This window comes from Lagopus leucura, unplaced genomic scaffold (assembly GCF_019238085.1).
Source record: "Lagopus leucura isolate 7727_CA_CO unplaced genomic scaffold, USGS_WTPT01 Super-Scaffold_100016, whole genome shotgun sequence".
In the NCBI taxonomy this organism is placed as follows: Eukaryota; Metazoa; Chordata; class Aves; order Galliformes; family Phasianidae; genus Lagopus; species Lagopus leucura.
The window spans coordinates 16,085,895-16,100,960 of record NW_024962270.1 but is presented as its reverse complement, the minus strand read 5'-3'; the positions used below and the strand labels follow the sequence as shown (position 1 = coordinate 16,100,960).

The 15,066-nt window shown below is 39.9% G+C and overlaps 1 protein-coding gene across 1 annotated transcript in view; it reads left to right on the top strand.

The window, feature by feature from the left end:
- Positions 1-15,066, top strand: part of AFF2 (AF4/FMR2 family member 2) — a 343,762-nt gene that overhangs the window by 287,202 nt on the left and 41,494 nt on the right. The window lies entirely within an intron of this gene.

Here is a 15,066-nt window from a genome sequence, read left to right as displayed (position 1 = left end):
AACAGTAATTATGGTAATAATATATACACATATACAAAACATGTGATGCACAAAGTAATTGCTCACCCCCTGCTGTCCCATACCCAGCAGCTCCCCCAGCACCAGCAGTTCCCCCCAGCCAGCTCCCTTCAGTGTTACAGTTTCCTCACACACTGCTGCATGGTACCCAATGTCACTTTGGGCCAGTTTAGGTCAGCTGTCCTGGTTCTGTCCCCTCCCAGTAACTTGTGCCCTGAAGCCCCTGCTGGCAGGTTAGTGCAAGAAGCTGAGAAACTGAAACATCTTGGCTCTGTCAAGCGCTGCTCAGCAACAACTAAAACATTGGTGTGTTATCAACATTGCTTTTCTCCTAGAGCCAACGCGTTTTCTCCTAAAGCCAGATACTATGCAAAAAATCAACTCTGTCCCAGCTGAAACCAAGTCATTCCCACAGACGATGAGCAGCTTCCCCTCATGTGAGCAGCAGCTACTAAGTTGAAGAATGCACATAGCAAATACCTTTCTCCTGATTCTCTCTTACTGTTACACAGAAGTGCAAGCGGGATGATTGTATTAAATGTGTATATATACAACTTGAACAAAACGCAGCAAAAATCAAGTCTGTACCCAGTCTTTGAGACTTAAAACTATTTTTTCTCAGTGATGGTAATTAACTTTTTATAGGAATTTGGTTTACTGTTAGGGTACAGGTTGCAGAATACAAATAATGTTCTTTTATGATCCCCAGTGAAAAAGCCTAAACCCAAATAATTGACACCCATGTATTAAAACCTGTCATATTCCCACTTAAAAAACAGTACCTGTATACAAATTAGCTTTGTGCTCTTGGAATCCCACTGCATTAGGCTTGGAACTTGAATGTGTGGGCACAGTTTTGGTTTCTACCTTTCCCAACGAAACTCCTTATTTCTCATCCTTTTATATGTTGTTTCTGCTGTTGAACTTCATTCAACATTTAGTTTGGCATGATAATGTGTCTTCCACTAAAGTTCCTGAAGTGTTTTTGGACTGTGAGTGTTCTCAAATTCCTTCTCCACCTCCTTCTCATTCTCCTGCTCCTTCTCCTCCTCCTTTCTGTGTGTGGTCCCACAACTGGAAGGAAATATCCACTTTTGTTCAGATTCCTTCTGGTTTCCTAGCTGAAAGAGAAGCCCACTGTTAAGAGCTGAAGTTAGACACTAATAGGGGATTTTCTTTATGTTTCACTGCCAGTTCAACCCTCTTTAGAAGTCTGGAGTGTAATGTAAATATGGTCCTCTCCAATGTCACCAGCCAGTTTCTAATGGAACCAAGCAGCTCACTGAGATCCCAAGCCTTCTTGCAAGTTTTTGTTGTTGTTGGTTTTGGTTTTTTCCCTAAAAATTAGGAAATTCTTTACTTGTTGGTTTGTTGTACAGAGTTGTTTCCCCTTCCTGAGTCATAATTTGGCTTCCAGATGACACTAAAGCCTGCAGCTGTAACTGCAGACAACTTTTGACAAATGTTAATTCAAATAATAAGTCATCTAACTTTTGTTGCTGCAAGTTTTGAGGAATCACAGTGCAGGTATTGAATCATATCTAAATCTTCTACCTGCTCGAGGAGTTCTTGTGCTTGCTGAACTCTGCAGAGTGTTGTCTGATAGCATCTCCCATCAGCTTGATATTTTCTCAGAAGTGCTTGAACTGTGGCAGCTCTAGTTGCACTGGAATTACTGTCAGGAAAAAAAAAAATGTCTTTCAGTTTAACACTGAGACTGCAGGAACTTCAGTTCCACGTTTCCTTTCTTTGGGCTGCCTGGCTGCTGCTCTCACACATGCACACTCCATCCCCAGATGTTTTAATAGCATCTCTGCTGATAACTACCAGTAATATATCAACAAATACAAGTATAAGGTAAATAATCACCATCAGCAGAAACATACTGTCAAGACAGCATGTTTTGAAATATGCAGAGGTGAGAGCCTGTGATCCCCTGAAGAGCCAGGGCCCATTTGCGCATTGCCATATGGCTGCAGACACCTGTGGGATCCAGTAGAAGACTTGTCAGCAGTTTTTCATTTGCACTCACGTAGCAGGAGGCAAGGTGCGTGCATCTCTTCATGTTTTACATGGGGAAAATCTGAAGACGAGGGGGGAGTCATTAGCCCGTGGCTGTGCCCCCAAAGAGAGAATACATACCAGCTCTTGGGAAATTAATGAAATTGCATTTTATGCCTAACTGTATACCATGAGAAACTGGTTTGGAAAGGGAACAAAACTAAGTATGAACAGTTCCTGCTTTTCTGAACAGGTATTCCCTGGGCTGAATCTCATCAGGCCTAAAAGAACTTCTCTACAGCTTCTTGTCCCCAGCATATTAGATAATTGTTATGTCCTTGTTTCTTTTGTTCATATTTCAACCGTTCATAGCAGCCTGGGGGAAGAAGAGTGGGGAAATATGTTACTCCTGCAAAATCATTGTAGCAAGAATAGCCAGAACATAAGTGGTACTGTTTTGGCTTCAAAAGGGTACACAGGTGCCTTAGGAGTCCCAGAAGAGCAGTGTGCAAGCTCACACAAACAACCTCCAAATCATGCCTGTTTGTTATTCACACAAGCAGAGTCGAAACTATTTGAATTCTACAGTTCCCAGAATTCAGATGGTGCACAATGGCCCATAATGAACAGCACCTGTGCTTACCTCAATTACTACACAGAGCTGAACAACAGCAAGAAGGGCTTTCAAGAATATTTTTTCAATAATAGATTTAGTTCTGTCTTTCATAATTGGATTCAAAAGCTCAAAATTTCATTTTGCAACTTGTTCATGAAATTTGTATGAAAAATTCTGGCGTTTATTCAAAAGAAATACTCTGTGAACAAGAAGTTGCAGAAGAGCCAACTGCTGGTAACTAAGAAGCCAAATTATAGTCAGAGCACTTGGCAAATACACCGTCCTTTTTTATTATTTCAGTAATTGAATTTCTGTTAAAGCATGGAGCATAATTTAAAATCGGGAATTTATTTATAATACAACGGTGTTTCGGTAATAAATGCATTATTATTGTCACTTTTTATGGAATCTTATGTATTCCCTCAGAGACTATGCGGCAGACTCTGAGACAGCCACTGCATCAGTGCTGTTTGTAGACAATTGAATTAATTGAAGACAGGGTCGTTAACTCGACCTGAATACCTCTGATTGCTTCTGTAAATAAGGTTAGAGAGCAAATGGCTAATCTTTGTTGTCATTATAGATTCTTTTTACATTTTCACACTGCCTCGTATATTAAGATCATTTCGCTAAGCAGCTTTTCAAGGCTGTCATTGTGTTTACAGCATCGTCTTGCACAGCACACAACCGTAATTGTATCAGACTTACATTTCATTTCCCATATCTATATAGAACACGATAATAGACAGAGACCTATTTGGAATTGCAGCACATAAAAACCGTTGGACCAACAAATTAATAAACAAAAATGAATAAACTGTAGCATTAAAAAATAATCAAATCACAAAACAAAAGTTGATTTTGTTTGCTTTTACTTGAAAATTCCAACCTGCAAGACCTGCCAGGGATAATACAGTGAGTCCATTACTCAGTTGGGAACATGACCCACAAGGCCAGCTCTGTCTATACCAGCCTGTGAGTCAACTGCTATCTGGACTTTTGGCAAGAATTTCCTTGGAAAATGAGCAGCAAGCTGTCACTGAAGCACAGATAGAACACAGATATTTTTCAAGGGAAAATCAAAAAAAAGAAAGGCTGTGAGCACACTGTTCCATTTCTCAACAAATCTAATAAAGAATGTAGCCTGAGAGGTCTAGGAAGGCATGTGTCATGAACAAGAGGCACCCTAAACTTGAGAATGAGGTCAGGTTCACACTGAACTCAGGGATACCAGCTTGTCATCACTCACATATTCCACCACATACTAAAAAAAAAAAAAAAATTACTTTCTCAGAAACAGTCTTGTAAGTAGAAGAAAACAGCTGGCAATGTACTATAATGTGCCTAGTATTTGTATGCATTTCTTTCATTCTAAATTTATATTCAAGTTGGGCTTGAACCCAAGCCCCAGACATGCAGTGTGGGTTATGCAAACTCTGGAGCCAAATATGAGATCCTGAGTCCATCTGTAAACCTGGACGATAAGTGATGTTTCATGAATTCAGATTTAAAGATAACAGCCTCTTCACTTCAAAACTAGCAAGTACGAACTTCAGCTCAAAAACTCTGCCTGTGTCAAACTCCCATTGGTGCAGGAATCCAGCCCAACTTGAGCGAGGTGGGAGGAACATGCTGCCACCATGTTTTCTCACAGCAGCCTCCGCATAACTCACTTGTAAGAACATTTTGGGGATTTTTTTATGATCTTTTTTTTTTTTTTTCCAGAAAGCAAAGGAGGAAACAAAGCATTGGTAATTGGATAGTGAATTGTTCCAGAGTTTTGAAGGCTGAAGTTGTGTGGACTTACGGTTTGGTTCTCCTAACTACATAGATTTTGCTCTGCAAAGACAGAAAGATCAGCCAAGCAGGCTTACTACCAAGTAGTTTCCAGCTCAGCACTGAAGTTCAGTGTGAGCCTTTCAGTCCTGGGCCATGTTTGTGTCTCTCCCTGAGCATTTGTGGGAGATGCAAACACTAGTGGAGCTGTCTTGGAAACCTGGTGCAGAAGCAATCAGTCCTGCTCAGCCTGTTTTACAGTTTGTTCTTCCTTATTCTGTGAAGGTTGGAATTTGGACACTGTCCTTTGTTAATTAAACTGTATTTCCTACATTATCTCAAACACTGCAGGCAAAACTGGAGAGGGGTGCATTTTTCTATTGTTGTAGTTGTTGCTGTTAATTCTAATGCAGAAAAGAAATAAGTCAGTAATTCTCCACTTCCCTTCTGGTAGAGTGACACCTCACTCCTCATTTTGCTGTTAATGAGCAAGAGAGTTTCAATTCTCATATAACAGACAATTAGCCACTGTGCTACATCAGGCATTAGGACATTGACTCTGCCTGGGCAGATGTGTAAAGAACACTTTTGCACCTTATAAAGGAATGATTTTCAAGTTGAAAACTGTAAGAAGTTCAAGAGAAATCGACCTTTGCTTATTTACCTCTGTACCCATGAGGGCCTTGGGTTTTCCTGACCTTTGCTTATCAGGAACCTCCGGCAGGTTACTAATGCAATAATCTGTCGTCAGTCTGAGGAAAATAGATGATGATGCTGAAAAATCAATTTCCTGTAATTCAAGAACATGTATCCAGAATGAAACCATCTTACTTGGAAGGTTTTCAATGAGAAACAATTTAACCAGTCCTGAAGGTCTAGGTCATTTTGTTCATATTGAAAAAATAGACAAGGTGCGATGGTTGCCTACAGACATTCCGGGTCAGATAGTAACTGGCTCTGCCCGCATCCCTGTTCTTCTTGGCCTGGATTAAGAAAGCAGGTAGTGTTCCAAAAAGGAAAAGTACTAAAGTAGCACTTCTGGAAAGCATCCAGCAATGTGACTGTTATTTTGGTGGCCCCAATTAGTCTTTCTGGTCTAAATCAAAACTGACTCCAAACTTGTCCTCAGCAGGCACACACACAGTGCAGTCCTTTTCTCTGCAGTATTTTGACCTGACTCTCACACAGCACCATTCTGAAGGTGCTGAGCACCAATGGCTTTATGGGAAGAAATGTCAACTGCTTGCCCACAAAATCCCAGGAAGGACCACGGTATTGATGAGAAAGGCTAAAAGGCAAGATTTTTAGCCTGATAAGTTTAAAGAATTAAAAGTTCTCTGTTCTCTTTGGCTGTCATTCAAAATAAAAAGCATAGAAAATGCTGTTTAAAATAGCTGAGCCTTTTGTCTTACAGGGTTTTCGTGTAGAAGATTTAAGATGTCAGGTTTAAACATGATACTGATGGTATTAGGCAAAGTATGAGAGCAGATACTTGTAGTAACTGTCATTCTTTTTTGACTGTTTATTAATGGTCTTTTCTGATTTATAGTGAATGTTGTGAAGAATCTGCAGGTCCATTTATCACTCAAAGAAGCACCTTTTTTTCTTAATGCTTATGTATGTCATAATTAGCTGTGGATGCTGCTGAAAGATTTAGCTCTGTTCTAACGTAAGATCCTTCAAGACAATGTTTAGCACTGCCTAGATTCAATGTTTTATGTTTTGTTTTGTTCTAAAATAAATAAAGCAGTGTATAATGTAACTGGCAAAAGGAGCTCATACTGGGCTGAAAACCAGAAAGTTCATATTTCCACTCTGAAGGGAAGTTTTCACCCTGTTTTAAAATAAAGTGTAAGGAGGACATCTATGTTTCAACATTCATCTCTATTAACATTCTCCTAGAAAATTTTCAGCTTGTTCAAAAAACAACTAGTGTGCATTTTTGTAGCCATTATGTGCTTTGATGGTGTACCATAAATTTATCGTGTATATTTAGGAATACTTTCTCCAAAAGTATTTCAGAGTAATTGCCCTATATTAATAACAATGATTCCTTTTTATGGGAGTAGCAGTGAAGCTGTCTGCTCGTGGGTTTTCTTAGTGTCTGTTATCCTACAACTCAGCTCTGATGAAATATGCTTCGATATGCTCACAGTGCTATCTCTACTAATAACAGCTGGAAAGGAGCATCAAGAATTTGTTTTACCCATGAAATCCCAGAGAGATGCAGAATTTAATGAGTTTGCTAGAGTCTCGAAGCAGTGCTTTAACCACAGTGCTATCTTTACAGAGCGCAGTAGCCCTCTCAGCAGCGATGGATTGTTCATGTCTTACTCATTTGAGTACAAGCCAACAAGCCACAGCACCAGTCCTGGTGATTCATGCTTTGTACAGTATATAAGGCATGCAGACTGCTACCAGCTTGTGGCAGTTGAAACTCATTTAATTAGATACTACACACACTGTTTTGATTGGGCTCAGTTTTTATCTCTGCTTTTTTTTTTTTATTACATTTCTTGTTTCCCTCATGTTCCTGAGAATAGCCATGTTGAGCCCTTTCTAAACAGGGGTGCCTTTGACTGTACCAAGCTGTTCCCCTTTGCTGGCTTGTAGGAATTTATGTCCCAGTTCATCCTTTTTGCTCTGGTCTAGAGTTGGTCACGCTGCTGCACCGCTCCCAAGGGATTCGCCCGGAGAGCAAATTCCCAGGCAGTTCCCTGAGCTGACCTCATACCACTCGTATAAAGCACACAGGTGTGAATGACTGGGTTGCTGTAAAGCTGTGGAAGATCAAGATATGCTTTCTGGCACCATTTCAAGCTCAGAGGTGTTATCTTACATGTCGAAAGGAAAAAAATCCTTCTTTCTCATGTTTTCTGACTGCTTGGTTGCTAGGTATAGTAAAATGAGCTTTCCTCTCAAATAGCAGATGCAACCAGAGACAACGGGGACTTGGAGGCTTCGTGTGGATCTATCTGCACCACGACATTTTGGTGGCATAGCTCCCAGTTACTGTTCCTGCTGGGCCCTGTAGGCTGAATTTCGTTTTCAGCTGGAACTGAACTAGAACTGAGTCATGTGGTTCATTTGCAATGTCATTTTTCCAAGTTTCTGCCATACATGATTGAGAAAAAAAAATACTTTAAAGAAAAGCATTGGGCTTTTTTTTTTTTTAAATCATGACCACACTTGGACTTTGTGCTGAAATAAGTATAGCAGAAGTGCTAATAAGTGACTCACTTGAGTACAAATGGATGTTAACATAAAATTATAAATCAGTATCCATTAACTTTCAGAGATGTACAAAGTGTACTGAAAGATGTAGTTTTCTACATTTTCGTTGTGGACAATAAATAAGTTTCTATATACGTCAGTAATTCAGAAAGTAATGCCTCCTATTTATTTCCATAGAAACTACAGCAGATACAAAGGTACAGTAACACTTTTTGATAGGGAAAACTCTCAGCTACAAAACACTATTTTTCAACGTAGTCATCACTGTTAGCTCTGCATTAGCTTTGCAGTTTCATCGGTGATGAACAGGAACCTGCACACCATGCTCATAAACATCTCCACCAGCAAAGGTGACCGCTGCCATTGCTGCCTCTGCTGAAATGCACCACTCAGCCTCACTGTGCTCACATCCACTGTTTGATCTCCATCAGTGTTCAGCAAGCTTCCATGAATGTCAGCAGGTGCCATTTTTACGGCATGGAGGAATGCAGTGACACACCTTTGCTCCATGTGCACTTCCATGTCAGACGCCATTCTGTCAGAGTGCCCCTCTGCTGCCATCTGTCACACGGCCACACAGCATAATGGGATACTGCTGGGAATGTTGAGCCTCTACTGCCATCCCACCAACATCCACCTCTGATATCGTGGGCCAACATCATAACACAGGAGGCATTACCTTTGGAGCAGACCTCATATCAATGCTCATCTAGCTGGATTCACTGAGGCAGTACTGATGTAATAAAATGGTCCCATTTACATCAAATGAGGCCCTTTGGTGACAGAGCATTCTTGTTGTTCCACATGCCGAGCAAACAGCAGCACATCATGGCACAGTGCAATAATACTCTGACACATTAATCCATTCACTAAAATATTGTACATCAGAAAGTCTGCACACATCACATCCTCTGAATATCATGCTGACAAGATTGTTTCCAATCTCTGAGGTGACTAGGGTGACGCATGCACAAAACATGGATACAGTACTGCTTTTAATATGCAAAATCCCCTTCCCTTCCATGTCAAGTGTGTATAAGAATGCTGGGAAATTGAAAGGAGGGCAATTACCATACCAATAGTTCAGAAAGTTTTTTGTGTGTGCCAACAGGAATGTGCCATTAAAATTCCTCCTCATCTGCTGATTGTTTTTCATGATTTCGCAGGGAGTTTGATATGTTACACCTGTTCTTCTTCACAGGTGTGGTGAGGAGTAAGAATTTACTGTAACCCAGGAAGAAAACCAGGAAAAAGGTCACAATATGACAGTAGAAACAGTACTGTGGTTAAAGTCACACTGCTGAAGTATATACACAGTTCCACCTAGGATTTGTGGCTAATATAATTCTTTATTGGAAGGCTTTGACCTTGTTACAGATTCTTGGCAGCTTTTCCCCACTCTGTTCATTACTAATGCAAGCTGTCAATCACTTTAGTTCTGCTTTGACATAGATTGCGGCTCAGAGGAGTTAGTTCTGTCATTCTTTTTATTTCTTTCATCTTTACTATCCTTTTTTATGGTCCTTAAAGCTAAAAGTATAAAAGGGTTATATGTGTACAGAAAAAAAGTCTGTTTTGGTAACTCTATCAATCTTGTTATAAACAGTCTTTGATTAAAACAGTTACTTTTGAACATAGTAAAACGAGGATGTGGTTTTCTACAGGCAACTTCTTGTAAATTACCCTCCCCCTCGAAATAAATCAGAACTCCTATTTGCATTACAGTGCTCAGGACTGATACCACCAGATCAGCTGCCACATCCCGAATCACGTACTGTGAGGGTTTTTGCTCTCCGTGTGTTTTGACATGAGACAGCCATCATGAGTGATGTCTTACTGTGTGTGCTAATGTTAGCTGAAGTAACAATTTCCACGCCTTATTTCATTTCATTGACCTGGGTGGTGATTAATATTTCAGAAGGACTTAATACAGGTTTTCAGTTCCTGTGTCAGCCCAGTCTTTGAAAGTTTAGATTTGAATCCTACCAGCCTGGTGATAAATAATTTAACACTAACCAATAGAGAGGCAGTGAACAACTCATTCAGATCCTTCTCTTTAAAAAGCAATCTAATAGCAGTCATATCCACGTTTGAAGATATAGATATGAACAATTTGTTATAAAGAAATGGCAGCTCCCTTTCAAATTGGAGGAGAATATTACTTCCTGAAAACAGCGTAAGAAATAAAACTCTGTTGTTGAACAGTTATGGTATTAAATTCTGACACTAAATATTATTAATCTACTAGGTCCTGCTTTATTTTTATCTGTTAAAATAATGAAGCAGGCTTTTTTTTTTTAAAACATTTACAAGGAATTCAGCTAGCCCAGTAAATCCTAGCAATGCGCCTCGGGTTCATTCTGTTTTTTCTATAGGAATGGGCTCTGGAGGAGAGGTTGGGCCAACTTCTGAAAAGATGATGCTAGTTTGTTCCTCCCTGTCTTCTCTCAAAATTCAGTGTAGTGAATGGGAGAGCAACGTATCTCCCCGTGAGGGAGTGCCACAGTCTGCTCTGCTGGATTATGGGGAGTGCACAGAACTGGGTGCTTGCTTCCCAGTGCCCTGTGCAATCATTCTTTGTTCTGAAGAGTATAGGCACTTAAAATAGACGAGTCAGATCGAGGATAGGCAATGTAGTGTCTCGTCTCAGCAGGAATTGATGCTCAGAAATACTTCTTGGATGCAGTAAAATTCATGCAAATTCCAATCCAGTGCCTTAACAGGAAGATCAATAAGCCTGCTGAGTCTGTAGTCACATTTCCAGTATAGACCTTCCCTTTTACAGATGTCATCGGTCGCATTTTCCCTAAAAATACACCGGTGCAGTAAAGCAACCTTTGCAGAGTACTGATTTTTGGTACAAACACATTGCTGGCATTGATACACTGTTGACTTACTGGTCAGTTTCCATCTACATTTTCCCACTACCCTGTGGCATGCTGCTTTCTCAAAGTTTACATTTTGATTTTTGGGCAGAGCAAGGGAACAAGAGGCCAATTCATCATTATTGGTTGGAATGAATAAAGCTATTGCTGGATGGCACCATCAGTTTGCCAAATCCTCTTCACAGCAATTAGCATGACTGCAACTAATTGGTGAAAAGTTCGGGGAAATATCTAAGGATTTGTTGGGAATTTTTCTTCCTTGACGAGTTTTACTGCAATAGTCTGGACTCTTTTCACAGCTTTTTTTTTTTTTTTTTTTTACATACATATTTACAGGGTAAATTGTTTATTATTTTTCCTATTGGAGGTTAATGAGCTTTAGTAATTCAAATTATTTTTATTCTAACTACCACATCTAATCTCATAAGCCATTTATTACATCATTACAGTAAATGATGTGTAGAAAATATAGTAATAATAATACTGATGAGAACTGTAACAAAGTGTAAGGTGTATATTGGGTCTTCACTTCTCTAGGCAATGTAGTAATCCAGACACATACTAATGCTAGATCTGCTTTTGCTGGCTCTGGAAAGGGTCTCCTGAGTCAAAACCAACCAAAGAGACAAAAAGTAAATAAATACACCAGAAAAGCTGAAGGAAAATGTTTAAATTTAGGCAAATCAAACTGTAGCAGTCCGCCACACTGAGTGAAAGACTACTGGTGTGCCTGAGAGCCTGACTGCAATTCCCTGCTATGAACCACCAGCAGCTGACTCCACTGCCTGCTCTTGACAGATGCCACACACCTGCAAGTCTCAGCTGCTCTATATGTAGTTCAAGTTTGATCTCAAATGTGCTGAAAAATGCTGCCAGGTACTGGTGATGCTGGTGTTTGTCCTCTCCCTCAAGATGTTTCTCATCTCATGCTTTGTACCCACACTGTGCACCATTGTGCTGCCAGGGGAAGTGCTATGTGCTACAAAAGCAGAAGGGAAATAGGTGGGAGTGCTGCAGATGAGCTTCCTTCCAAATTAATTTTCGATGTGTAAGTCTGTTCTGTCTGCTTCATTACCTGATAGCAGGAAGGCAACCTGAAATGCTTACCAGCAGGTAGGTAGAGACGTTATTGCAGTGACCTTTGCAAAAGATGGAGTTTTGGTTCTCCTTCTATTTGCAGTGGGTTTCATTCCAGCATCTCCCATCATCATGCCACAGGAACAGTGACTTTGGAGGGGGGTAAGCAGACGTTAACCCAGCTGCTCTGAGGAATGGAGAGCCTTGTTGCTGAGTTACAAGTCTATTTTTTTCTCCCAAGGAGGATTGTCATGGTCAGAGCTCTTGACCAGGGCAGAACATGTCTGACTGCCCTGCAGCATTCATCTGAAGCGCTGAGCTGAACATAGGGCCTGGAAAATGTGGAGCACAAAATGTGAAAGGGGAAAAAAACTGATGTTTCCATTATTGCAGAGGGGCCGTGCGTGGAGTTTGTGAGGCCTGAACTGAGTATGAGGAGGACCGTAATACCTCTAACGTTTGCTTTGTGTGTTTGGATTGCAAGTTCTTTGGCCCAAAGATTGTGTCTCATCATGTATTTACATAGCTCCCAGCACAGCAGGTCACTGGCCTCAGTAGAGGTCTCCAATCTCAAGTGATAATAATGAACTGGCTTTCTTGTAAGTGTTATTTACTCAAACAATACTGTGTTCCATTGTGCAGCATTGTTTTTATTAATTTTTTTTTTTTTCAGTTCAAATGAAATAAAAACATTGTCCACTCAAACACTGAGGAGCAATATGAGTGTTCACCTCCTGCAGGGAAATAAAAATTCAAGAGTTTCAAATACCAGTGTTTCCTGCCCTCTTTAGTCACTCTGAGGACTTGTGTCTGATGATAAAATGCTTTATATCCATTTTAAACCTTGTCCAGGCTGGCATTCTTTGTCTGGATCTTAGCAACACAACAAAGCTTGCTTTGAAAGTCTTTTACAGAGGCAACCTTGAGTTCGTGTAGTTGATACTTCTGTGAAGAAGCTCAGTTTATTTGTATAACAGCTGCTTGAATGCACATTTGCAGAATCTATCAGAGCATCTCTTAAAGCAAGTGGTGTAGTAACTTTAAAACTGAGGAAGTGATTGGGAAACGTGCAAAGGAAGCAGTTGTTCTGAACTAGAAGATTAAACAACAACAAAACAGAATTCTCTATACTAAGAGAGAAGGCAAGGATGCATTTTTTTTTCCATTTTTTATGTGAAAGTTTTGTACATTTTCTTCTGTTCTGCTGTTCTGTGTGAATAGCACTATTAGAATCTGATTGTGCAAGTAGCTTTATGCAGGAGCTTTCTGTCTTTAGTGCTGTGAGATGCTAGGAAAGGCACTTGGGGTATCATCTGGTTGCTTTGCAATGCATGCAAACAGTGTTGCTCCCAACTCAAACTACATGATGAAATGTGAGTGCTTCTGCTTAAAAATGTTGATTAACAATAACGCCTTCAGCATGAAGCTGCCTGATGTAGCCATGGCATAATTTTATTATCCCAGATGAAAGACAAATATGACCTCACTGTGCTTTGTATGAAAAACATTATTTTGAGTCTGTCTGGTTCCTTGCAGAGCTATGTTATTCAGTAACACTTGGCATATGATAACTTTTTCTGATGGTAGTGTGCAGAAAAATAGAAAATAAGGCCTGGCTGGAGCTGCCATCTATTCCCAAGATTTTAGTCTTGCCCTCTGAGCTCTTTGTCAGACAGCACAATCTGCTGCTGTACAGCTCCTGGTGTCTTCTGTAAGCAAACCCCAGCTACAATGCCAATTCTCTTCCAGAGTGCTAAAAGATGTAGGTTGTAATTAAAGGCTGGAGAGGTCTGGGCCTTAGCTGCTGAAGTACTGCCTTTTGCTTCTTTGATCCATTCTAAGAGGTGATGTTGTTTAAATCAGTGATATTAATGAGAGCACATTTGCAATCACTGACAACAGGGGATTTTTTTAGGCACGTCTGCACAACTAGGTGTGAGCAGACCCACATACGTGCCTGTGTGGGGGGGGGGGTTGCATTGCAAAACTACTCCCAGAAAAGGTGATTTGTCACCACAAGAGGCTGGTGCAGGTTTATGTGTCCTGCTACAAAGGTGCATTCAATTTCTGCAGGTGGCTGAATCAAAATTGTTTGTTCTGATAGCAGTGAATGGCATATTGTTTTAAGGTTGGTGTTCCATTCTGGTATTTTAGAATAGAAGTGAAGCATATTCCTATCAGTTTGGAAATCCTTGAGTATTTCTTTCTATTATTCTTACTCCTTCTTGCAGACAATTGTAATAAAATAGGAAAACTCAGTTTTCATCTACTTTCAGTGTTTTCAAAATAGAAAATCTGAGACCAGAATTACAAGATAGATATTTAAAGTGAAACTCAATTTTACTCCACTGTTCTGTTTACTGGAAATAAATAAATACCTTCCCTACATTTTCTTGGGCTTTACTGAATGGGAGGGTTAAATAAAAAAGGAATAAAAAAAAATTAAAGAACAAAAAAATTAAAAAACAAAGCTGAAATGGTTTATAAAACTTGAAATATAATTCTAAGACTTTTTTTTTTTTTAATTTACTAATATTTAATTATATGAAGTAGTGGTGGCCCTCGGATTTAGCTGTTACTTCCCATTGAAATTTGGGAACTAAATCTTCAGACTCAGTTGAGTGAAGAGCCTCTAAAAAAAGAAAAGTATATGCAGTTAAGAAGCAACTAAGTTAGTGATCTGTTGCAATTACCCAAGTGAGTAATTTTGTTTCATTAATGCACCCTGCAGCACCAAGCTGCTTTTGTGAATGGGCACCGCAGGGCCCTTGCAATGCTCAAAGAGGCAGTTATGTGACCAACCGCAGCGCGAGGGATCGCTTTACCAACAAGGGGGGAGAGAGAGAAAGTAGCTTAGCTAAAGAAAGAGATTAAAGACCATATATTATTGTCATGGAAGCCAATGGCAATACTTCAGAAGACTGTAGTGGAGCAGGATCAAACATCAGTTCTTTCTGGCTTTTCCAGCTCCCATTTGCTTGCTTACGGTGTTATTTAAGAGGGCATCTTGATGCGCATGGAATCTCAGCTTGAAAGGTGAAGGAGCGCGTGTGCTTGTCTTATGTGAATCCTTCTGAGAACAGTAGAAAAGCAGATAGCAATGAAGGGAAAAAGCGTTATAACTTCAGGGCTTTCATGGATCACTCAATATGGGAAACACACAACAGATGATATATTAAAGTGAGATATTGAATATCCATAAGAATACTAGCAAATGGTGTCAATTTTCAAACACTTTGCTTTTCCAGCTTCACAAATTTAAAATCAATCATCAAAAAGTCTCTGTATAGATCAGCTGAAGTGGCATAAAACCTTATGGTTATCACTCTGGCAAAATAAAATAAAATAAAGGTGAGTGTATAAAGACTCCGACTGCAGCTCTAAAAACTGGGGTCATCCAGACTCTAAGTATAGAAATAAATGCTGAGGAAAAACAATGAGACATGGTGCACTGCTAAT